The 26,291-nt window shown below is 42.9% G+C and overlaps 1 protein-coding gene and 1 pseudogene across 2 annotated transcripts in view; both read left to right on the top strand.

Annotated features, from left to right (window-relative positions):
• The window catches only part of DIP2B (disco interacting protein 2 homolog B), a 230,131-nt gene that overhangs the window by 60,583 nt on the left and 143,257 nt on the right, over window positions 1-26,291 (top strand). The gene's annotated exons all lie outside the window — the stretch shown is intronic.
• LOC138437320 (small ribosomal subunit protein uS5 pseudogene) lies at window positions 11,307-11,778 on the top strand (annotated as a pseudogene).

Raw genomic sequence — 26,291 nt, 5'->3', positions numbered from 1 at the left:
AAAAAAGGAAAAAGGAAAAAATTTACCTTGTGCTTTTTGCCTTGCTTTGGCTCTCTCTTTTCCCCAGTCCTGTGGCCAGAATGAGGAAGTTTCTCTCGGCATTTTTAGTTTGAGTGTCTGCTGTGCTATTTTGTGAATTGGATCAAAGCTGGGCAGTAGAGTTTTAAAAATAAAAAAGGGCAAGGAAACTCACTGGTACTGTAATTTTTCAAGTTTTTACTTCCCTTACCTGTTTGATTGTTATTTACTTTTCTCCTTCCTCGGGTAGTTTTCTTTTTGTACTCAGTTCAGTTAGTTTAGTGAGAGTTGCTCAGTTGTGTCTGACTCTTTGCAACCCCATGGATATACATTCCATGGAATTCTCCAGGCCAAAATACTGGAGTAGGTAGCCTTTCCCTTCTCCAGGGAATCTTTCCAACCCAGGAATAGAACCGGGGTATCCCATGTGGGCAGATTCTTTACCAACTGAGCTATCAGGGAAGCCTACTCAGTTCAGAGTTTTTAGCTTTAATCAGTGGGAGAGAGATGGTGCAGTGGTAAAGAATCTGCCTGCCAGTTGCAGGAGAGGCAAGAGATTCCTAGATATGGAAGATCCCTTGGAGTGGGAAATGGCAGCCCGCCCCAGTATTCTTGCCCAGAACAGAGGAGCCTGGTGGGGTACTGTCCATGGGGTCGTATACAGTCAGACAGCTGGATCACTGAGCACAGCACACAGTGGGAGAGAGAGTCTGTAGTGGGTTTACTACATCTTGACATCTTTGGTAGGGTGTAATTTGATAAAATCAGGGCAAAAAAAAATTATCAAATAATAGAGAAACTAGTTAAGGGCATGGATTTGTGAAAGCAGAGAACTAGCCAGTACTGAATGTAAGTTTTCTATGAAATTGCCCCTTAGTCTGTGAAGAGTGTTGAGCTGTTAGAATCCATCAGTGTGTTCAACTTTGTGGGGAACAGTCTGGGGGAACAGTCATGCCTCATCCACTTTTTTGTAGACCAAACATATTAGGTTGAAGCATATGAAATTAACATTACTTGATCATCTTTGACTTACATAAACAGCAGTTTCTCATGAATTTGACCTATATTTAACTCTTAGTTCTGAAATCTGAAGAAAGAAAATGAAACTTCAAGTTTAAATATCATCTGTATTAAGGTGAATGCTTGCTGCTTTAACAGACAAATCCAAAATCTCAGCTGCATTCATGCTTGCTAAGTCGCTTCAGTTGTATCCGATTCTTTATGACCCTATGGAGTATAGCTTGCTACGCTCCTCTGTCTGTGGGATTCTCCAGGCAAGGATACATGCCCTCCTCAGGGGATCTTCCTGACCGAGGGATTGAACCCTAGTCTCCTAGTCTCTCGCGTTGGCAGGTGAGTTCTTTACCTGTAGCACCACCTGGGAAGCCCTCTCAGATGCATAACATGGTCCAAAATGGACTGTTGTTGGACAGGGAATTGGGGGAAACCGCTTAGTGAGATCATGGGAGACCCAGGTTGATGAAGACTCATCCATGATTCATACACAGCTTCTGGGGGTTCTGGGGGTTGAAAACCAGCCAGGAGACTGGGAAAGGGAAGGGGTGACAAAAAAGAGGATGACAAGAGCATACTCACTTCTTAACCTCAGCCCAGAGTGGGCATGTTGGTTTGGTGAGGTCCAACCTAGATGTAGGGGTGATGGGTAGGGTGGGGAGGCAGAAGATATAGTCTGCGTTTGTCAGCTGCTTTCTGGCACCACTTGTGAAGGGAAACGTAAATCTCTGGTGGGCAGCTAGCTGTCTCTGCCGCACTATTTCTTGATCGCGTGGAGAGTGTCTTTCTTACTTATGGCTGTACTGGGTCTTTCTTGCTGCGAGGCTTTCCTCTAGTTGCAGTAAGCAGGGGATGCTCTTAGTTGTGCTGTGTGGGCTTCTCGTTGTGGTGGCTTCCCTTGTTGCAGAGCAGAGGCCCCAGGGCACGTGGACTCAGCAGTGGCTCCCAGGCTCCAGAGCACAGGCTCAGTAGCTGTGGGGCGCAGGGTTAGTGGCGCTGAGGCACGTGGGGTCTTCCAGGACCAGTGTCTCCTGCATTGGCAGGTAGGTTCTTTACCACTGAGCCACCTGGAAAGTCAGGAGAACTCCTTTTTGCTTTGCGTATTAATTCGCTAGGGCTGCTGTAACAAAGACTAACACAGACTGGGTGGCTTAAACAATAGAAATTTATTTTCTCACAGTTCTGGAGGCTGGAAGTCCAAGGTCAGGATGTCAGCAGGGTTGGTTTCTTCTGAGGTCTCCCCTTGGCTTACACACGGTGCCTGCTCACTGTGTCCTCACAGTCTCTGTGTGCTCATCCCTCGTGTCTCTCTGTGTTCACGCTTCCTCTTTTAATAAGAAACCAGTTCAGTTGGATTAGGGCCCATCCTAAGGCCCTCATTTTAACTTACCTCTTTAAAGGTTCTGTCTCTCATTACAGTCCCATTCAGAGGTACTGGGTGTTAGGGCTTCGATACTTGAATTTTAAGGGGACAAAATTCAGCCCATAATATCACTGTACATTTATAATAAATGTATATTTTTTTTTACTGAAAGTAGTCATACTCCATTAAATAGAAGAAGAAAGGAGTGTTAGATCTGTGTTATAATTATGCTTTTAATGGATCTGGAATAAATTTTGAATTATATATGTTAGTGAAGATTACCACTATCGCAGAAGCATTTTTCCTTATTTATTCGTCAAGGAAACAGTTTGGCAGTGAAGATAGTTTAGTTTTTAGTGAATGTGATTAGTGTTTTTCTCTCTTCCAGAGTTTGGAAGTGTTCTTTTCTTACTGTAGCTTATCCAAGGGATATGTTCATTAGCAAGATAGTAAGGAGAGTTACCAACCATGTCACCTATAAGGAAATTACCACTCTCTGCAACATAAGAATAAATCTTGTGTTTATAAGATTTATAAATCTTGGGCTTTTTTTTTTTTTTTTTGGCATCTGCTATTCTACTTGTTGGGGCTTCCCTGATAGCTCAGTTGATAAAGAATCCGCCTGCAGTGCAGGAGACCCTGGTTCGATTCCAGGGTAAGGAAGATCCACTGGAGAAGGGATAGGCTACCCACTCTAGTATTCTTGGGCTTCCCTTGTGGCTCAGCTGGTAAAAAATCTGCCTGCAATGTGGGATACCTGGGTTCGATCCCTGGGTTGGGAGGATCCCCTGGAGAATGGAAAGGCTACCCATCCTAGTATTCTGGCCTAGAGAATTCCATGGACTGTATAGTTCATGGATCTCAAAGAGTGGGACACGACTGAGCAACTTTCACATTCATCCTACTTGTTACGCCTTGTTGACAGGGTGCCCCTCACTTACGTTTGGAGGGGTTCCTGGGAAGAGTGTAACCTGGGCTCCCGTGTCAATGAGAGTGTCCCCATGGATAATTAGAGGAGTGAACAGGTGATTGTCCCTCAGTGGAGGGACGAGCTCAGGGGACTGCAGGGGTCCCTAGGGCAGAGGCCTTGCCAGCTGTATCTCTTTAAGAGATCTGGGTGTGGGATCCCAGAGTCTGCAGTCAGGGCTGGAGCCTTGCAAGAGGTGACAGTTTCATCCTTTGGACTGGGACCGAGGTCTCCTGAAGAGCCCGCCGCTCCTGAACCAAGGCTCTTAACTTGTATTTGGCTGTCCCGAGATGACTTATCAGGGACCCTGATTTCTGCAGCTGCCAATACAGAGAGCCTGTTGCTCATCTTGTACGGGAGGCTGAGCTTCTTCCTTCTGTCTCTGTGAGCCTGGAGGGGCCTCTTCCTGTATAAACAAAGCTTGAAAACAGTTTCAGAGACCCCTATGAACCATTAGCACCCTTCTCCCTCTCCCTTTGGGTGACTGTTTCTAAAAAGCCTTGCATTTCTGTCGTGGTATAGTTAGGCGTCTTTGTTCCTCATTCACAGTGGCCATTGTTGGACTTTTTGGTACAGTAGGTATTAACAGGGAATGCCTGGGACAGAGGTTTCTTCCTCAACTCATATGCTGCCGCCTCGCATTCTTGGGGGTCCCAGTCGACCACTGAGGGGTCGGGGTCCCCCTCCAACAGTGTACCATTAGCAAATACATTTGGGAAAGCTCCAGGCTCCAAGGAGGTAGCCTTTACAACTTGGCATATGGACATGCCACTATTCTCAGAGACATCCAAGTCATGGGGGCCTTACAAGCTTCTAGTATTTTTTTAACCTCCTCTGGGGACTAAGGAGGGTCTGGTACCCAGTGTTTTGGGCCCCAGTTTCAGCAACGTATGATGCCCTTGCTTCACAGTGTTTGCTTCCAGGTGCCATGACGGCCGGGACTTTTTAGGAGATTTTGTTTTATTGGAACTTGTTAAATGACATTTTGTTTCTGAAAACCAAGGCCATGTTATGTGGTTGGTTGCCTTTGCAGCCTACCAGACACTCGACGGTGGAAGAGAATGTGCTTGTGAACTCCACCATCTGAACTGTTGGACCCCTTCTCTTGGCCTGCTGTTTCATCACCGCCATTCCCAGTGGGTTAGAGGCAAAACTCTAAGGGAAAAATAAGGCTCTTTACCTCTTATACAGGTGGTGATTAAAGATTGTGTAGCCTCACTGTCGAATGTCAGAACCTGTTTTTTTGACTCCTCGGGATTACCTTTTACGGGGTGAGGTTTAATTCTCTTTTATAAAACTATATTCCACCTTTATAGTTTCATTACAGAATCTTAGTTCCCCAACCAGGGATTGAACCTCGGGCCAGGTTCAATCAGTAAAAGGGCTGAGTCCTAACCACTAGATCGTCAGGAAATTCCCTACTCCACGTTCAAATGAACTATAATTATTTTGAATATTATATACATATCAGGTAAATATTGATATCTTTAGAGATTTTGCCTTTATGCTTGTTTTTGTAATTACTGTATTAAAAGTTATATTAATATCAGATGAATACTGGTTTTTAAAAGATTGTATTTTTACATGTTTTTATATTTATTATGAAACTAATAAGTTTAACAATCTACTGGCTTCCAAAAAGGAGTAACAGCTCAGCTTCTGTGTTGACATCTGCTGCTGGCTGTTAAAGTGAGAAATCTTTTCCAGTTTGGTTGTAGAAACTTGTCACCTCTATGAATGAAGTTATCCAGTTACTTTATGAGAGAGATTCTGTAGTCAGACCAGTTTTTTGCTGTGTCATGATCCTTTTATCATTTCTGAAAATCAACTCTTAAGATTTTCCAGGTCTTGCTTAAAAATGAGAAAGTTCTATAGTTTTTCTTTATATGTTTACTTAACATGTTCATATCTTAAAAAACAGATCTAGGGAATTCTGTAGTATATGGTGTATGTATTTCTTCTCTCTGTGTCTCTCTCTCCCCTCTTCCCTCTCTCTCTTTCTCTCTCTCTCTCTCTCTCTCTCTCTATAGATATATATATATATATACACACACACACACACATATATATATACATATGTAGTGTTCAACATGTATTCCTTGGATCAGTAAATATTTGAGCACCTACTATGTTCATAGAGGGTTCAACATGTATTCCTTGGATCAGTAAATATTTGAGCACCTACTATGTTCATAGAGGGTTCAACATGTATTCCTTGGATCAGTTAATATTTGAGCACCTACTAAGTTCAAACATTGTTCTGCATGAGACAATTGCTGACTGTATAAATGCATAAAGATAAAGGCAGACAATATGTGGATATATGAGGCTTAAACAGTTTTTTCAGTACCTTGGGTTGCTTGAGAACTTCCTTTCAGTGAGCAGCCTTAAATATGTAAAACAATAGTCTCAGAAGTTTTGATTTCATTCTTTCAACAGAAGTTTTATTAACTAACTGCTTTACTATTTAGTAGATTCTGGGGATAGCAAAGTGACTCTGACCCAGTTCCTGTCCACAAAGGGCTCACAGTCTAATCAGGAACTGATTTGTAATGAAAAGGAAGTTAAAGGTTGATTGTATGCTGAGGTAAACGATAATAGAGGTATGAAAAGAAAATGCCATGGCAACACAGGGGAGGGGTTGGGGAATGGGCTTGCCAGGAAAAGCCTCACAGAGGATACATTATTGTTGGCAGCCCCTTGAACGACTTTGGCTGTGAGTAGATGGGAGTTCAATTCTCTGTGACCCTTGGAACCTAAGCCTTTTAATTATTCATAAATAACTTAAACATACAACTAGGACTGGGAGTTTATTTAAAAGATGCACCTGCGTTTCTAGTTTAACCTTTAGTTTAACTAGTCCTTTAGGAAAAGGCGTTTATGGATGCAGCTGTATGGCAGCGTTACAGATGTTTGCTCTTTAGAGTTCCTTACATATACTGCTTTGCTTAGGTTGCCCTCTCCTTTTTAACACAAAATGTCTCTCATTTATAGTATATGGCTCCTTTAAAAAAGAAATGCACTGTTACAAAGGAGATTTTAGGTTTTTCATTTCTGTGTTGTGAAGTTAAGATACATTTCTTGGAAAAAAATGTTTGCTGTAAGCGGAACTGAAAACATTTGCTAGGAGAGAGTTAAGGGTCGCTAAACTCGTGACATGCTGGATCTGTGGTGAGCGGAGAATGCTTTCACAACAATTTGATTCAGCAAACACTCACTGAGTGCCGTGGTCAAAGCACTGCTGCTAGACACTCTGATGGAAAAGAAAATGAACAAAACATAGGCTCTGTTTTAAAGGATCTTCCAATTTACTGCACTGAGTCTCCTTTCTTCTCTTCTCCATTTTTGCCATTTCCCAGATAATGAAAAGTAGAGCTGTAATTTATCGATTCTGTAAGCTGAAAAGGGTATCAAATTAGTTTGCTTAAAATGTTGGGCTGGTTCTCCTTCCTGCTGCCAGGATTTAAAATAACAGAAAATATTTGGTGCCTCCTTCCACAAATTAACATTTCCATGAGTGGCTGCTTTTCATGGAGCATCTTGAGCCAGCCCCTCTCGTGCTGTGAGTCTTCATTGACAGTATTAAATCAGATCTGAGCAGCTCTAGGAGACAGTTGAGAGTTTGAGAATATGCCCAGTGTCAGCATCTTGGCTAGAGAGTGCTCTTAAACAAAGAACACTCTTGGCACCCAACAACCGATTAGACGTGTACCATTCAATGTGTGAGCTCCAATAAGTAAGCCACGCAGGGCATTCAGTGCTTTCATTTGGGCAGAACTAAATGGTTAAGTGTCCGTTTAGGCTTCCCCCTAAGTCTGTTCCAGGCAGTCAGCACATAATCCAGAAGATGTAAAATCTCCCAGTATAGCCACTTCCCTTTACTATGTAAAGCTCTGTGCGGGGTGCTTCAGGCTGTAAAGAGACAAGACTGAGTACCAGTCAGGCAGTTTACGGATTGAGTGGCACCCTGCTCTAACTGTTCGACCTGCCATCCCATTGCAGGTCCATTTCTTCCTGGCCTGCCCCGGTGTGTAGCCACCTACCACGTGGTGTTGACCCTGACTCATTCAGTATGGTTCTTCTAACACAGTCTGTAACCTTATCCTGAATGTGGAGTGGATATTGGAAACAGTAAGATATGGACCTAGATTGCTGGACAGTGTCTGCAGTGACTGATGAAACCCATTGTGACACTAATCACTTGAGGTATTGCCTTAGGGCTGTTGTATTTTTGTGATCAGGTCTCATGAACAGACGGAACCCAGATAGGAAGCAGTCTTTAAAAATGGTTAGCCCATTTGGTTTACATTTCCTTTTTCTACAGAGTGTGTATTTTCCTGTCCTCAGACTAAAATCGGCACAGTGTGGTATATAATAGTGTGAGGTTATTTTGCATGAAATCACTCGATCCATTTATTCAAGTAATTTATCTTTTCAGGTATTTTTTAAATGATCTGGGATAAATATTTATGAATTATATGTAAGTACTTGGAGAGTATTTGGCGATGTGTTTTTCTTAAGAATAGAATTATGCTTTGATTTCCTTGACTGTGTTTGATGATATTAAAAGTTCTTGGAAATTTGTTCCAAAGTCTGAAAGTGGATGGAATGTTTGGGATTAATTTCAACTATAATTATGTTTTAATGGTGGTAGTGTCTCACCTGTTTCATATTACAACAAATGAGAAGTGCAACACAACATCAAAATGGTAAAGAAGCTTCCATCTGAAAGGAAGGAGAATAACATAACCATTTAAAAGTCTTAAATTGTTTTACTGTGCATGTGTTAATCGCTTAGTCTGTCAGACTCTTTGCAATCCCCTGGACATAGCCCACCAGGCTTCTCTGTCCATCAGATTCTCCAGGCAAGGATACTAGAGTGGGTTGCCATTCTCTTCTCCAGGGGATTTTCCTGACCCAGGGATCAAACCCGGGTCTCCTGCATTGCAAGCAGATTCTTTATTACTTTGCCACCTGGAAGGCCCTTATTTTACTAGGATTACATTAAATTAGATTAATTAGATTGCATTTATCTAAAGTTACTTAAACTTTATGTTAGGATCTAGAAGGGAGGGGAGAGCAATAAATAGCACCTTCCTCTTCCACCCAAGTTTTGAATAGATTGAATAGAAACTAAAGGATTAGCAAATAGGGATTATAATATCACCTTTATTATTGATGAAGGCAAGGTAAAGGAAGCAGTTTAGTATTAGAGCTAAATTGGGTTGTTAAGTTCCAGAATTAGGCAGACCTGCCCCCTGGTCACAGTCCTGCTGGATTAGAGAAGGCACATGTAGTAGAGCTTCCAGCCAGCGTATCTCCTCTAGTTCACTCTCAAGAGGAAGAGAGGCACAACTGGGCCATTTATTTTCCCTACATCTGCCAGTCAGATCAGTTACTTCCCTTCCCAGGATAGAAGCATGTAAGTGACAAAGAATTGCCAGGGATGTTACAACTGGTGGGGCTACATTCAGGAAGCCAGACTTTAGCAATGAGGAGTTAACGCTCCTCAAAAGCATTTGGCTCCTTCCCTTGTGTGGTTTCCATGAAGAATGGGTTGGTCCCAGGTAGGAAGTGGTAGCATAGCTAGGCTAGGAGCAAGCTTCTGTTTTGGGGAAGAGACCTTATAACAAGTGGCCTCTTGGAAATTACAGCAGACGATTGTTTACCAGAATCATGGGAATTGTGCACCCTTAGGCAGCCCTCGCTGCTTTCTGAAACATCTATGGTTTGGCATCTTTCCTGGGCATTAAGTGGAGGTCCACAACTTAGTTTGCTGCTGTCCTTTAGCATTTTAAAATATACCTGCTGTTCTGTCTCTTCTCTGAGTTTTCTTCACAGACTCCTTTTGTCTCCTCCCCAGCCCCTAGTGTTTCCCATGATTGTGGCCAACTTTCTTTTCACTTGACACTCTTAACCTTGGCTGCCAGCCATTTACACGGTTTTAGCTGTTTAGTATATTGATGATTTCCAAATCTTTCTCTCCACCCAGACCTCTGTTCTGAGCTCCATATTTATATGTCTGGCACTCTGTTTAACAGTTCCACCTGGGCCATCTGAAACTGACTGACTCTTCCTCCACGCTCTCAACTACCACCGCTCAGAAACCCTTGAGCGTTCCGTTTGTATCCACAGTTCTTGTGAGTGGCACCTCCGCCTGTCTGCTAGGTTAAGCCAGAAACATGGGTGTCACCTCCGCAGGCTCTTCCTCTCCTTTGTTGCTTATCTCCCAGGTCAGAGGTCAGCATCTAACTGGAGGCCTGTGGGCCACGAATGGATTTTTACATTTCTGAGTTGTTTAAAACAAGCACGTATGTGTGTTTGTTATGGAGGCCCTCTGTTGTCTGCACAGCCTGTGTATTTACTATCTGACTGCTGTCCTGGGTCAACAAATCTTACCAGTTCTCCCTCCAAAACATCACTGTTGCTTTTTTCTCTCTATCCCCACTGGCCCTTGCTCCTCCCCATCTCACTTGCCCTATTTCTCTCGGCCCCTCACTAAGTGTTGTCAGATTTCTTTATAAAACACAAAACCCTAGTGATGTCCTTTCTTGTTTAAAATCCTGCAGTGTATTTTGCCCTTTTCTCTTTTATTTTCTTCCTACAACCTCTTCAGCCCATAGGACTCTGCTCAGTGGTCACCTTTTCCATTAAGCCCACCTGTCTCCTGCAGGTATGCCCCTATTCCACCTGGTTTATACTTCTGTTATTGCACAGTCTAGATTGTGTTTTGAGAACCCATTTCACATTCAGTCACCCCTGTTCCACCATGTACACCTGGAATTCAGGTTTCGTTTCCAGTTTGTTTCTATATTTTCTTTACCTAGCTGTGTGTGGCATCTCAGAGGACTGTAATGAATTAATACATGCAGTGAGTGCTTTAAGGAACTTAGTTCTTTAGAACTTTAGTTCTTAGTTCCTAACATAAAAAAAACATTCATGAAGATTTAATTAATCAGTTTGAGTTGGTGGTTGTTCCGTCGCTCAGTCATGCCCAACTCTGCAGCTCCATGGACTGCAGCATGCCAGGCTTCCCTGTCCTTCACCATCTCCCAGAATTTGATCAAACTGTGTCCGTGAGTTGGTGATGCCATCCAACCATCTTGTCCTCTGTCGTCCCCTTCTCTTCCTGCTTTCAATCCTTCCCAGCATCAGGGTCTTTTCCAGTGAGTCAGCTCTTTACATCAGGTGGCCAAAATATTGGAGCTTCACCATCAGTCCTTGCAATGAATATTCGGGGTTGCTTTCTTTTAGGATTGACTGGTTTGATCTCCTTGTAGTCCAAGGGACTCCCAAGAATCTTCTTCAATGACACAGTTCGAAAGCATCAATTCTTTGGCATTCAGCCTTCTTTATGGTCCATTTCTCACACTCATACATGACTACTGGAAAAACCATAGCTTTGACTATACTGGATTACTGATCTTAACAAATTTTATCCATTTTCTTCTCCAGGAGATCTTCCCAGACCCAGGGATTGAACCTGTCTCCTGCATTGCAGGCAGATTCTTTACCACTTGATCCATGGAGGAAGGACCTTTCTGTCTTATACTTTGAATGAATTATTACTAGTGTATAATTTTTTTTTTTTAAAGATCAATTCATTGGTCGTTTGGAAAATATTGAATTAGTATGTTAGGTACATCTTTCAAATTATGGCACATTTCATTATACATTAGCAAAAGTTGTATTTGTTAATCTCACATTCAGTCTGATAAGAAAAAATGCTAAGTATTGGAAAGCTGTCAAGCTCAAGTATTCCAAAATTTTGATTTTTGCTTTGAAGTTACCTCCAGTTCACCGAAGTTTATGATTGTTATCAGTGCTGCTGGTACCAAGCTCACTTGGTTAATTTTTAAGAGAATGTCTGCCAGATACTCAAGTCTGAAAACCATAGCTTGTCCATCAGTTCAAGTAGAAATGATGTTAAAGTAGGAATGGTGTATGGGTGTTAAGTGCTCTCAGGAGGTAGCCACCGCCATCTGTTGGGCATTACTTCTGGCCAGACTCTTTGTCGTCCCTGTTCAGTGAGGTTACTGGGGGAGCAAGGTCCGCAAGCCTCATGCTGTCCCTTGCAAGGTGACTCGCCACTGTGGCTCTGTGCTGGTGTGCCTCATCCTGGTCTCCAGGGACACTGGCATCATCTCAGTCCCTGTGCCCAAGAAGCTACTGGTGATGGCTGAATTGACCACTGCTCCATCCTGCCATCACTGCCATCTGGGGCAGCTTTGCCAAGGCCGCTTTTAATGCCATTTCCAAGACCTACAGTTATCTCACCCCTGATCTCTGGAAAGAGTCAGTGTTCACTGAGTCTTTGTCTGAGCCTCCGTATCAGGAATTCACTGACCTTCTTGTACAGACCCACTCCAGCGTTTCCGTGCAAAGGACCCAGGCTCCAGATGTAGCCATCACATAGTTTTATATGAGAAAAATAAAGTGAATGAAGCCAGTTTAGAAAAGAAAAAAGACAGCCAGTTCAGCTCAGAACTGTGTAAGTGCTTTTCCTTGAGACAACACAGAATATTAGAAAGATGTGGACTCAGGGATCAAGATGTAATAAAACCAGTAACTTCCACTGTACATGCGTGGCCTAAGTCACCACTGCCTTGATTTGTGCTAAGACTCCAGCCATTTTATTCACCAATGCTTTTATGCTATGAGAGCAAATACTTTATGAATTTTGAGATCCACTGTTATGGATGAAGAGCAAAAGGTTCAAATATAAAATAGCCTTTCACACAGTAAAAATGGCAAAAAATCTTTTTATATCTTTATTAAAGTATTTTACACTTTGTGGACCTTTGTAAGTTCTTGCGGGACCCCCAGAAATCAATTGATCACGTTTTGGGGAACTGCTGATTTACAGTGGTTTGTGGCTTGACTTGTTTCTTTCTCTTTTCTCAGATTTCTTCTACTTGCCTTTACTTTTACTGAGATAGACGCTATAGATATGCTGATCTGGGTAGAATACCATTTGGACTGGCGGCCTCTGCACTAGAACAATGCTAGGACTGGCTCTGGGCCCAAAAGAGAAGACCGGTTCACAGCCTCACCTTGGCCTTCAGGAACACAAGCAGCAGGGAAGGGCCATAAACCTGCTGGCCTTGTTGGCTTGCTGTGTGCGCGTTCAGAAACTGGTCGCATCACACCGACCTGAGTCCAGAGGGAGACATTAACTGTGAGTCAAGTGCTTTCCTTTTGAAGGAGTCTTTCAGGCTCCAGGGCTGGAGAGGTTCTCAGGCCCTCCATAGGTCTCTCAGACCTACACTCTCTAGTCCCAAAGCTTCTGAGTCATATCACAGCCTTTTCATTCTAATTATCTCCAGGAAGGGGTCTCCAGATTTCCTGGCTGTAATAAAACTTAGGAGTTAAGAGGTTTTTCCTTTTGAGTACTCTCGATGCTCCCTTGTGAAACTTAAGTCCGTTTCCTTTAGTTTTGTTTTTAATAAAAATAGCCAGTAAGAGTGTGCCTCATGCTACTGCTTTATATTCTGAAGACAATTTATTTTGCTGTATCTTCAATCTATTTTAGCCTTTTTTTTTTCTTTTTTCCTTCTAATTTTTAATCCGGTTCCTTTAATCCAGTGGGCTTCCCTGGTGGCTCAGAGGTTAAAGCGTCTGCCTAGAATGCGGGAGACCCAGGTTCGATCCCTAGGTTGGGAAGATCCCCTGGAGAAGGAAATGGCAACCCACTCCAGTACTCTTGCCTGGAGAATCCCATGGAGGGAGGAGCCTGGTAGGCTACAGTCCATGGGGTCACAAAGAGTCGGACACAACTGAGCGACTTTACTTACTTTAATCCAGTAGTCCTGAACTAGGGTGATTTTGCCCCGCAGTGGATGTTTGACAGTGTCTAGAGGCATTTTCGATTGTCACAACTTGGAGGGATGCTCCTGGCATCTAGTGGATAGAGAGCTGGCCTTCATTTCAGCAAAATCAGTCATTCTATTGTTACAGTAAGATTTTCACTGAAATTATATTCGGTTGATAGGACTAGCCAACAATGCATAGCCTCTAACACCTCAGAATCATCCAGTCCAATATGTCAGCAAGACCAGTCTTAGAAGCCTGTACTTTAGTCCTTCCTTGTAATTTAACTTTTTATTTATTTATTTATTTCCGAATTAACAGTTTGATTTTACTTTGCATATTGTCTAGAATTGTAGTTTTATTTAGAGAAAATATTTTGGTTATGTTCAGAATAATTAAAGCTTTTAGAGGTGGGTTTCTCTTTTGAATATGACTTATGTTTGTACCTCAGCTCATAATACATCATTTGTTTCTAAGCCTGAGTAAGTGCAACTACCTGATGACTTTTTAAAAAATACAGGTTTATGGGCCCCAGCCAAATCTTAAAAGAACTCTTCTAGAAATTCCTGTAAAATTCCAGACTTGGAAACCACTGAAACAGATACGTATTCATAAACTAAGAAACGTTTAGAATAGCTGCTGCAAAGAGAAGATGGTCTTTGTGGCTCTCAGAGATAACATCCACCCTCCTGGGCAACCAGTTCTGTCGGTGAAACCAGTCAGGTAACCCTCCGATGGGCAAGGTAGAACCGGAGCAGTGGTGTCCTTAAAATTTTGGCTCTTTCCAGTCATATGGTGTCCAGTTCATTTTATTTGCCACAAGTTTGGTTTTAGAAGGGGTTGGTAGGGGAAAGAGATGTGGGAACGGATGGAGGAGAGCTGTGTAGTAGAATCAGAGAAATATGATCTACCTTTTTTCTCAGGAGGGGCATTACTCAGTGCTGATTTCTCCTCAGTAGCATTCATTTGCTACCCACATTCACCACAGTGGTTACGTGTCTTTAAAAGCTGCTTCTGGTATAAATTAATCTGACCAAGGCAGCAGGGGCCTCTGGGAAGCACAGAGGACTGTCCACTCCACTCCCACCAGCAAGGGTGCTCTCGTCTCAGTCCTTTCTTTTCTTCCTCCCTGCTTCCTTTTCTCCCTTCTCCTCCTCTGCCTCCCCCTCCTCCTGACCAGGGATCAGTCCTGACCCCCTGCATTGGAAGCACATAGTCTTAACCCCTGGACACGTCCCAGCCCTTTACTTTTTTTGCTAAAAGAGAAGTTAATGAAGGTGAGCTTGTTTGATGTGGTGGTTCCAAGAGCTCTGGAGATCAGACATTTGTTGAGGAAGGAAAGAAAAGTTGATCACTTTGAGTTTACTTTTTTCTTTTTCTCTTCATTTTTGAGGCTCACATGTTACCTTTAATAGTGATAGAGGCAGAGCTTAGTGTGGGAGCCAGCCAGCCTGCATCCGAACCCCCTGAGTTGGGCAGTAGTGCCCCCTTGTCTCAGACTGCACTGGGGGACCTGGGCAGGCCTCACGCAGTAAGATGCATGGTCAGTGAGGCCAGCTTGATCCTACAAAACAGGCAAGAGAGAGGGTTATTTTTCAAATGAAGTGAATTTTGTTTGGAAGGATAAGGGCTTCCTTTCCTGATGAGTTAGTTGTTAAGGAAGCAACCTAGAATTTTGTAAATGAAAAAAATTATGAAATATTGGGGAATATTAATTTATATTGGAAACATAAAGTAAATATTGGGTTCAGTTCAGTTGAGTCACTCAGTTGTGTCTGACTCTTTGCGACCCCATGAATTGCAGCACGCCAGGCCTCCCTGTCCATCACTAACTGCCAGAGTTCACTCAGACTCATGTCCATCGAGTCCGTGATGCCATCCAGCCATCTCATCCTCTGTTGTCCCCTTCTCCTCCTGCCCCCAATCTCTCCCAACATCAGAGTCTTTTCCAATGAGTCAACTCTTCGCATGAGGTGGCCAAAGTACTGGAGTTTCAGCTTCAGCATCATTCCTTCCAAAGAACACCCAGGACTGATCTAAAATATAGCAATATTTGGTTAACAGTTACTTTCACATGGCCAGTCTAATTTTGTCTATATCCTTACGTACTTTCTCTTGCCCTCTTCAATTATTTTAAAGCATATCAAGTATCAGTATGCATTTTAATCTAGAAATATGTAAGATAGTCTGTGGTCACATTTCCTCTGATTATGTAATTTTTTTTTCTATTTGGTTTGTTGTCTGATCTCTTTTTTTTAAAGATGCTGATGATCTGATGATTGATTGAAATCCTGGGAATGTGTAGAGAGTCTGTAATATTCTGTTTTGGTGGGAGAGGGGACATTTACTTATATTAGATCAGTGATTTCCCAAGATGATATTACAAACCTAGTTCTTGGTATAAATTTGCATAACAACCTTGATTGAAGGAAGTATTGACCATGTATGGGAAGCCTTACCTGAAATTCCATGTTGACATAACCACAGTCTGAAATGGGACTCATCACTGTCAGGAAGCCCAGTTTTAAGTTTGCTTTCTCAGGTTCTAAGAAGAGTGCTTCATACCTTTCCCTCAGACCTTACAGACTTCTGTTCTCTCAGCTGATGGCTTTGTTTGGTGCTTGCCTGAGAATATAAGAATCTGTCTAGAAGGACGCCCTCCTCCTCATCCAGAGGTTTTTGTTTGGCAGTGGGCCACTCTCCTCTCATTTCCCTCCGTTGGGTATAATGGAACGAGCGCTTGTTTTCGCCTCCTGACGCTCCCCCCGGCTCCCCCCGCATCGCAGTGCTTCCCTCTGCTCCGAGCGCCCCGCCTCCTTCCCGGGGCCCTTGCTGCTTCTCTGGCCCCCTCCCCGCCCCTCGCGTCTTCAGGCTGCCCCTGTCTGCTGGAGCATCCCTGTTAGTGTACAGATAGGCTCTGGCGCTCCCCGTCTGTAGAAAGAAACTGTCCCTTGTTAAAGTCATCTCTCTTGATTTCTAGCGGCCCATTTTTTTCTCCCCTTCACAGTTAAACCTTTCAAAAGAGTTGTCTATTCTTTCTTCTACCTTTTTTCTCTTCCATTCACTCCTTGAACCACTCAGTACTGGCTCCGTTCCTCACTACTTCACTGAAACCATTCTTGCCAAGAGCCCCCAGGTCCTCTGTGATGGAATCCAGTTGTTTTCTTTCTGTCTCATAGACCAGTCCTTCTCCTTCTCTCTTACTGCCTCCGTGCTCTGCGTGACCTCTAAGTGCTGGAATGCCTCCAGGCTCAGTTTTGGGCCTCACTTCTCTTTATTTGTACTCTTTCCCCTTGGTCATTTCACTTACTCCCGTGGCTTTAAATGTCATCTTTATGCTGATGACTCCTGAGCATGTAGCTGCAGCCCTGACCTGTTCTCTGAGTTCCACCTGGAGATCAGGAACCTCTGACTCAGGCTTCATTGGTGCAAAAGAAAGTTCTGGCTTTTCCCCCTCAACCCTTTTTCATTTCAGTTGGTAGATCCTGATACACCCAGTTGCACAAGTCAGTAACTTGGAAATCATCTTGTATCTTCCCTGTCTCCGTCCAGCCCATCAGCACGTCTTATCAATTCTACCTTACACATATCTCAAGTATCTTCACTTCTCTTTGTCTATACTTCACCATTAAATTACTGTCATTTCTCAACTGGAAAACTGCTTGAGTTTCTAATTGGTCCTTCTGCTTTCATTTTTGTCTCCTATATACTGTTCTGCTCACAGGAGGTACAGTGCTCTGGGAAAAACACAACCATATCATGTAACTCCTTGCTTAGTTCTTAATGATGGCATTTCATATAGGATAAACTATTGACTCCTTAGCATAGCCTTCAGGGTCCTGCCTGCTTCTCCAGCTTGGGCTACTGCTTTCCCCTCCCTCACTATGCAGGGCAAAGTTGCCCCTTTCACACTGGGATCTCTCATGCCCCAGGGCCCTGACACTCACTGTTCCTTCTCCATAGACTGATCTGTTCCCGACTCTTCTCCTTACTGTTCTTCAGGCTGCAGCTTAAATGTCACCTTGTCTGACAGCCCTTTTCTGATCACCCTTCCCAAAGTGGCTGCTTGCCCATCTCCGTCTCTTCTTGTCACGTTACCTGTTTTTTTCCAGCAAATATTTATGGAGTGCCTCCTCTGTGCTTGACACTGTTCTAGGCACGGGGTAGATAGCAGTGAGCAAGGTAGATACGCTCAGGAAGCTTCCAGCTAGTGGGCAAGCAGATGAAGCACAAATATATCATATTCTGTTGGTGATCCGTGCTGTGTAGACAGATGAAGCAGGTGGAGTGAAGTGAGGGATGGTGTTCTAGACAGTGGTGGGAAGAGGAGACATGTTGACAGGGGTTCCAGTGAAGTGAGAGAACACCTTCTCAGGTGTGTGCTGCTTTTCTAGAACGGTATCTAGAAACATAAGCTCTAAGAAGTCAGAGGTCTTACCTCTTCACCAAAGTTCCTGAAAGCTAGCACAGTGCCTGACCTTTGGTAAATACTCATCAGTGGGTGGATGACCTTTAGATTTCCACATAATCATGGCATTGTGGGAACCACGTGGCATTCAGGATGTGGCCTACCTACTTTGTCTCTGTGGGCTCCGGTCTTTTCATGTGTTGAGTGAAGGAATCCAGCTCAGGAAGGGAGCTCTGAAGACTGCCAGCTTCACTGTGGACGCTGTGGATGTGTTCTATGCCTGGTTTCACCGAAATGGTGAAAAGACTGCACGAGAGTTCAGTGTTCACATAAAACCAAGATTTGCACTTAAAGTTATGTCGGCTGCAGCCCTGAGTAGAATGGCCTGGAGGAGGCAAGAGAGGGGGTTATTTTGGAGGATGTGGAGGGAATGGGCAGGTCCAGGCAGGAGCTGAAGGTGACCTGGACTCAAGAGGTGGCCACAGAGATAAGGGAGAGCGCTGAAGAAATGGTGGGACTTTCCCAAACGTACACAGAATTGAGGCGAGAACCCGGACTTCATAACCCAGCACTTTCACTCTACCACTTCTCTTGATGAAAGTGAAGTGAAAATGTTGGCTGCTTAGTTGTGTCCGACTCTTTGGAACCCCTTGGACTGTAGCCCACCAGGCTCCTCTGTCCATAGACTTCTCCAGGCAAGAATACTGGAGTGGGTAGCCATGCCTTTCTTCAGGGGATCTTCCTGGCCCAGCGATCGAACCCTGGTCTCCTGCATTGCAGACAGATTCTTTAGTGTGAGACATCAGGGAAGCCCACTTCTCTTGATACTTAAAACGTCTTTGGGAGTTCCCTGGTGGTCCAGTGGTTAGGACTCTGCCCTGTCACTGCCAAGGGCCCCAGGGTCAATCTTGGTCGAGGAACTAAGATCCCACAAGCCATACTGCTTGCCCTCCCCACCCCCAAAAAAAGTCTTGAAGTCAGCCTCATAGAAAAGTTGAAATGTATGGATATGTGTGATGCTAGTGAGTTTAGTTAGAACAAAGACTGCTTTTCAAAAAACAATATAAACATCTATATCAAAATTTGCCCATGTGAAAATGTACTTTTGCTTGTAGTGTGTGCATCTTTGGACAGATTCTCAGGAACGAACTTGACTGGAAAACAGGAGAGGGAACGGTGTTTTCACTGTATGTATATCTTCTGCATCTTTGGATTTTGAGCCACAGGTCAGAGGCGTGATAGGAGTGAGTAGCACACATTGGGTAAGACTGAAGCTGGCCTGCTCCTCGGTCTCTCTGTTTTCCAGATGCAGCCACATTGCTTTCAAACGTGTGCACCTTAGGAAGGTGTCTTTCTTCCACCAGTTGGAAATATGTCAAGCCAGTTGACTTGCAGATAAAATTGGAGCTTGACACAGTGTCGAAGCTCCTTGTCTCTTCTCGTACCCTTTTTCTGTCCTCATACTCATGTATAGTATGTACAGCATGATAATTTAATATGTGTTTCCTTGTCCTTTCAGATTCTGTGGATGTTCTGTTATTGACGCCTTAGTCTTTAGGCTACCCTCTTGTTTCACCCTTCACTTGCTCTATGGACTTTATTAAAATATTTACATGATGACTAGTTAATTAAAATGACTTTTTACACACTTTACTCTCATGACTTGGTGGGTACCTCTGTCCCCTCTTCCCTCTCCCACCAAGACCATCAGAACCTTGGCCGGGGATTCCCTGGGATTTGGGACCGCAGCGGGAAAGGGGTGCCTGACCTAGGGGAGTGTGGACCTCCTCACAGCTCACACTTGACTCTGCTCCCCAGACTCCAGTGCCCCCAGTACCAGCTCTCCCCTCTTCATCCTTGACGTGAAGACAAAGTGATTCAGGCTGTCCACCAATTCTTGGTCTCTCCCACGAGGCCCTTTGTTCCTTATTCCCCATGTTTGTCTTCCTCTGTGTCTTGGCACCTTTCTTCTGTTCTGAAATTTTCCGTAAATTTTCTCCCTCTTTTTCTTTTCTTCACTAAAAAAAAAAAGTTTGCTTTCAAAAAAGATAATAATAATTAAAGTTACCTTTTGACCACCACTTCTTTCGGATGTCTTTTCTATTAGAGGTTATGGATGTATCTTTGACAAGAAAGGAATATTTTTCATGGGACAGTTTGTTAGATTCTGTCCAAAATAAGACTACCATCTTATTATTTTAAGTAATAGAGGTGCTTAGAAGTGATTCGTGTCACTTAGGAAGTTGCCAGTACTGTTGCGCTAGTTCAGTCCTAGTCTCTGTTTTCAGATTTTCTTCCTCTCCTTAGTGTCCCCTATGCTTGGAGGTCTTATGTGGAAGCAGCAACCCTAAAAATACTTTTGAAGCTTTTCCACTTCATTTTTGAAAGCTGGAAATACACATAAACTTTGCCTGCCACCTGTGCTTCTCTCTTCTGCTCTGCGTACAGATTCTTTTAAGTTTTCTGTTTCCTTAATCAGATATTGCAAGTGTTCTGCCTACATTTCTCTTTTGAGGTCCATCAGAGAGTAGAAAAACAAGTTGTACTATACTTTAAACTCGGTCCTAGTTGTGTTTGAAAACAAGGTATGGGAAAGAAATTTGGAAGAAAAATTGTCTCTTGGGACCATCGACGTTTATAAAAATGTAATCTCTGGCCTTAGACTTTATTTTGGTAGCTATAGAATACTGACGAATGAAAGCAAAGCTAGGCATAAATGTTCAGTTACCCAGACCCTCCCCCTGCAAAGAGAGAAAACTAACCTTGAAATAATACATTGGTCGATGTTCCCAGGTGATGCAGCGGTAGAAAGTCCACCTGCCAGTGCAAGAGATGCGGGTTTGGAGAAGGCAGTGACAAGCCCCGCCAGCATTCTTGCCTGGAAAGTCTCGTGGGCAGAGGACCCGGGTGGGCTGCAGTCCGTGGGGCAGCAGAGGCAGGCATCGCGGAGCATGCGCACACAGAGTAGCTTGAGAAGTTTTGTTGGTGTCGGTGCTTCTGCTGTACTGTGCTTAACAAGGTTCAGAGTTACTTCCTTACTGAAGATCAGGAGGAGCTTTTTAAAGTAATGCTGCCTGAATGAGGCACCTTTCTATTCCCTGAGTTGTGGAGAACAGGCGCCCGTAACAAGACCATCCCGACGAGAATCCCATCCTTTAACCCAGCTGCTGGGTTCTATGTGTCTGGCCCCTGCTGTCCATCTGGATTTTGTGTCTGTTTCTGTAGAACATTGTAAGTGTGGAGGGTGGAGTGGCGACTGGTGACGTGAAGTAACATATCAGGGAAAAATCTCTTAATGTTCAGAATTTGTATTATTTCTGTTAAAGGCTGAGGAGTTTTGAAGTCGTTTGACTGAGTGAAGTGACTGCTACATGTCTGTTAATTTAAAATTGTGATAGTCCAGCTGGTTGACTTAAAATGGCTGAACTTCTTAGCAAGTAATTGCCATAACATAAGATAAAGCTGGGGGGTAACAGACTTCCATTTTTTCTAGGATGATGAGAAACATTGTTTCTGAAGATGTGATAATTTGAGCTGAGACCTGAAATGATGAGAGGAAGTCTGTTTATGAGAAAGTCTAGGGAAGGTGTGTTCCTGGGCACAGGAAATAGTTGGTGGGGGCGGGGGTCCTGATGTATTGATGTATTGATGTAGAATTGATGTATTGGAGGAAGTGCAAAGGGTGTGAGGTTGGTTGGTGAGTTAGAAGAGTAGTGATGGTATCTGTAGATCCAGGCGAACAGGGGCTCTTCTGGGCCAGAGGAGGATTCTTCCTGTTCCCTAAATTTTAAACAATTGAGTGATTTAACACCATCAGGACAGTTGAGTGATTTAACACTGAAATATGTGCTAACCAGGAGTAATTATTTTCTGAGATTCTCATGCTGCTTTCTTTCTTTTTCCTGACTTGCAACTGGTGCAAGCAAGTAAGGTGCTGGAGGAGATAGAGTAATGTCCCGGGGGCTTTCCTGGTAGCTCAGACGGTAAAGCGTCTGCCTACAATGCAGGAGACCCAGGTTCGATCCCTAGGTTGGGAAGATCCTCTAGAGAAGGAAATGGCAACCCACTCCAGTATTCCTGCCTGGAAAATCCCATGGAGGGAGGAGCCTGGTAGGCTACAGTCCATGGGGTCGCAAAGAGTCGGACACGACTCAGCGACTTCACTTTCACTTTCCTTCTCTTGAAGGAAGGAAAGGTGACGTTTGTCGCCCCCACTGGAGAAATGACTGAGGTTCACAGCTGTGGGCCAAGGAGTGACTCACTGGGGTAATTGTTACAGTACCTGTTTCTGGAGAATCATTACTGTGATCATTTCCAGTGAAAGCTTTTTTTTCCCCCCTTTAATAGGAATTTAGGCTTTAATATAAATGTATAGATTAATCATATTTTAATGTTATAAAATTTTAGTCTGTTTATGCACCAGAGCCCACATAGGAAATTCCTTTTCAAATAGTAGGAACTTAATCATTTGTCTCATTTCTCCACAAAGGCTTGGCCAGATGCTGCTGGCTGAACTTAATGCCTAATTGTTGAACCTGAAGCTATTCTAAGATTTTATTATATTGATCTTTTTGTTTTTCCATCTGGTGTGTGTTATTTTAAATCTTTTACTTTTTTTCTCTTTAGCAGGTAACTGAATTTCAGTCTGAGCTAAAACTTGAGTTTTATGCTTTTCCTAAAATCTTTCTCAACCTTTCTACTCTTGCTGAAATTAACACTCATACACTAATTAGAACTTATGTATAGCTTTAGACTTACTGTCCTGGTAAGACCAGAGCTGAATTTAGTCTTCTAGAAATGTAGAACACATTGACTTTATGGTAAACCCAAAGGAGCAGCTATCATTAAAGATATGTTAGGGGGGCCTACAGTCTGTGGAGTAGCAAGTCAGACAGGACTGAATGACTAAACCACCAGTCTTACAAATGACACCACCCATTTTGCATATGAAGAAGAACCTATCAGAGATCAGTGAATCACCTAAGGCCACAAATGGAGATGTTGTGTAGGCAGTATCAGGAAAATCAGTAGTTCCTGTTAGGAACACACCCCTTTGTTTCAGCTCTTGAGCTGCTGGATTCCAACCCTTCCCAAGTGGCGCTAGTGGTAAAGAATCTGCCTACCAATGCAGGAGTTGCAAGAGACTCAGGTTCCATCCCTGAGTCAGGAAGATCTCCGGGAATAGGAAATAACCCATTCCAGTATTCTTGCCTGGATAATTCCACGGACAGAGGAGCCTGGCACCCTCTGATCCTCCATGGAGACGCAGAGAGTCAGACATGATTAAGCACGTTTATCTATTTAACCAACCCTTCTCTACTGCCTTAATAATTAGAGCGCAGAACCAAATAGATTGAAATTCATATTTACTCAATGAAAAGGTTTTACAGTAAGTGTGAAGTCATCAGATTATTAATCCAAGAACTCAACATTAACTCTCAAACCAGAAAAGTACATTAGAAATACTAAAATTAATGTATTTTAAAAGTTTAGCCCAGCTCAAATATAACATACATTAATAGGTATTTTCCTTGTAGCTCAGCCGGTAAAGAATCTGCCTGCAATGCAGGAGACCCGGGTTTGATTCCTAGGTCGCGATGATCCCCTGGAGAAGGAAATGGCTACCCACTCCAGTATTCTTGCCTGGAGAAGTCCATGGACAGAATAGCCTGGCGGGTTATAGTCTATGGGGTTGCAAAAGGACACAACTTAGCTGCTAAACCACCACCACCATTGTTTGATATATGATTGAATGTTTTGTCTATCTTGGTCTTGTATCAATTTAGATGCTTTGATGTTTTTATTTTGCCTGGCTGGTTTTTAGATGATATTCGGTTCGGTTCATGTCCTGCTCTTTGTGACCCCATGGACTGCACACCAGGCCTCCCTGTCCATCACCAACTCCCAGATTTACTCCAACTCATGTCCATTGAGTTGGTGATGCCATCCAACCATCACATCCTCTGTTGTCCCCTTCTCCTGCCTTCAGTCTTTCCCAGAATCAGGGTCTTTTCCAGTGAGTCAGTTCTTTGCATCAGGTAGCCAGAGTATTGGAGTTTCAGCTTCAGCATCAGTCCTTCCAGTGAATATTCAGGACTGACTTCCTTTAGGATGGACTGGTTGGATCTCCTTGCAGTCCAAGGGACTCCCAAGAGTCTTCTCCAGCACCACAGTTCAAAAGCATCAATATACTTCAGTGCTTAGCTTTCTTTATAGTCAAACTCTGACATCCATACATAACTACTGGAAAAATCATAGCCTTGACTAAATGGGGCTTTGTTGACAAAGTAATGTCTCTGCTTTTGAATATGCTGTCTAGGTTGGTTATAACTTTCCTTCCAAGGAGTAAGCGTCTTTTAATTTCATGGCTGCAATCACCATCTGCAGTGATTTTGGAGCCCAGAAAAATAAAGTCAGCCACTGTTTTCTACTGTTTCCCCATCTGTTTGCCATGAAGTGATGGGACTGGATGCCATGATCTTAGTTTCCTGAATGTTGAGCTTTAAACCAACTTTTTCACTCTTCTCTTTCACTTTCATCAAGCGGCTCTTTAGTTCCTCTTCACTTTCTGCCATAAGGGTGGTGTCATTGATGTTTCTCCCAGCAATCTTGATTCCAGCTTGTGCTTCCTCCAGCCCATCGTTTCTCATGATGTACTCTGCATATAAGTTAAATAAGCAGGGAAACAATATACAGCCTTGACGTACTCCTTTAAGGGCTTGTCTTTCAGAATTGGTGACCCACCCTTCACCTTTTTTTTTTTTTTTTCTTTGCAGCTTTCAGGATCTTAGTTCCCTGACCAGGGAAAGTGCTAAGTCCTAACCACTGGACCTCCAGGGGATTCTCCCACCTTTCAGGTTTAGCCGTCATGTAATTCGTCTGGTTTTCTTTTGTAATTCTTTTGACATTTTTCTCTTATTGAGAGGGAGGAGCTCTACTTTGAATAACTTGATATGTTAAAAAAAATTATTTTCATAGTACCATTAAATTAAATTGGCTGCATCAGTTATCACAGAGCTTGGGTTCAAGGTCTAAAAGGAATAACACTTTGGCAGCTGTTGGCTCTAATGAGAGTAAAACTGTGCTAGCCCTGGAAATGCAGGTTAACAAGCTTGTAGTACACACAGCTAGTAAGTACCTATCCCTTTATGTATCGGTGAATATATTTAGGGCTGGAGAGTAAATTGGTCAGGTTTTATTATCAGAAAACATCAAGTACACCACAGTTCTGCTTAATGTGGCCGTTGAGAATGTTGCATCTGTGTTGCTCATGTATGTTTTTTTCCTTTCTTTGTGACAATTGAATATATTAACCAAAAGGCTGTGTATTGATTTATGTTGTAATATTTATTTATTCACAGAAGAAAAATCACCAGATGGAGCAAAGTAAAAATGAGAGAGGAATGAAATAAGTGGCCTCTGGCACCTGGCCTCCTGGAAATGTACTGAAGGGCTCCTCCCTTCTCCCCTTTTACTCCCAACCTTCCCTCTTCTGCCCTCAGGGTGGAATTTCTTTGTGCCTCTGTGATGTCAGAACTCCAGTCATTTTCTCCAACATGGTTTCTCTCCTTCTGTGTCTTAGTTGCTTACAGTGTCAGTAAAGCTGACGAATCCTACTGCATATTGCCAGTAGTTGCTAACGTCTTACACAGAGTACTCCAGCCTGAAAGCTCTATGGCTTTAAGACTTTGATTTGTGTAACAAGGATTTAATCTCACTTATCAGGGCTTTATATAATGGCAGCCTACTCCAGTATTCTTGCTTGGAGAACCACAAGGACAGAGGAGCCTTGCAGGCTACAATTAATGTGGTCGCAAGAGCTGGACTTAGAAACTAAAGAGAGAGAGATAAAATAAAACCTTTGGCAGGAATAGAGTTTGTTTTCAAATATAAACTAAGGATCATAAGCAGAAATGAAAAAGTGAGAAATTGGGAGAGGCTCCTAAAGACAGAGTTTTGACTGTATGAGTTAGATCGTGCCTGTTTTGCATGGCGATAAAACAGGGTGACAGAAGCCATATGTATTGACAGTTGACGGTAATCATCATTATGCCCAGCCGGTCCAAGGCTGTTGTATCTTAGAGCTTTGACATGTGTCCAAGACCAGGAGACTTTCAGAGTGTGGACTTGATTCAAGTGATCCTAAAAAACACGGTTTCCAGTTGGCACTAAAATAGACTGAAGATTCAGTAACCCAAGGTATTTAGATAAATCTGATTTGCATGTTTTAAAAATAGCTATCGCTTGTCTCAGTTTTATTTCTTTGAACCTTGGTTATTTTTACTTTTTATGATAGAAGAGGTAGCATTTGCTTTAAATATAGTTAGATATTTATACTTGACTAGTAAAAATTTCCACTACGTTCTTCTGAGAGTTATCTAAGCTGGTGTTTTTTGTTTATAGTTAATTTAAAATGGACACTTTTTCCAATCTTTGTGAATCTTCCTATTAATTTGTATTTCAGGCAAACTAGCACAAGCACACAGATACACTCTTTACATGGAGGAGCTCCCCCGGAGGAGTCTTTTGTACTTTGTTTTCACTTAGTTTATCTTACAGCGCTTTCCATATCAACATTGATTGATTTACTTCATTTTTTAAAAGGCCTGTGTGGTGCATATTGGAATAGGAAATCCACCATTTATTTGACAACATAACTTCTTATGTCACTGTAAAAATTATTTTAATTCAGTCAAAGGTGGTTGAAGATC

The sequence above is a fragment of the Ovis canadensis genome, chromosome 3 (assembly GCF_042477335.2).
Source record: "Ovis canadensis isolate MfBH-ARS-UI-01 breed Bighorn chromosome 3, ARS-UI_OviCan_v2, whole genome shotgun sequence".
Classification (NCBI taxonomy): Eukaryota; Metazoa; Chordata; class Mammalia; order Artiodactyla; family Bovidae; genus Ovis; species Ovis canadensis.
Note: the sequence above shows the minus strand (reverse complement) of the source record. Positions and strands in the feature narration are given on the sequence as shown.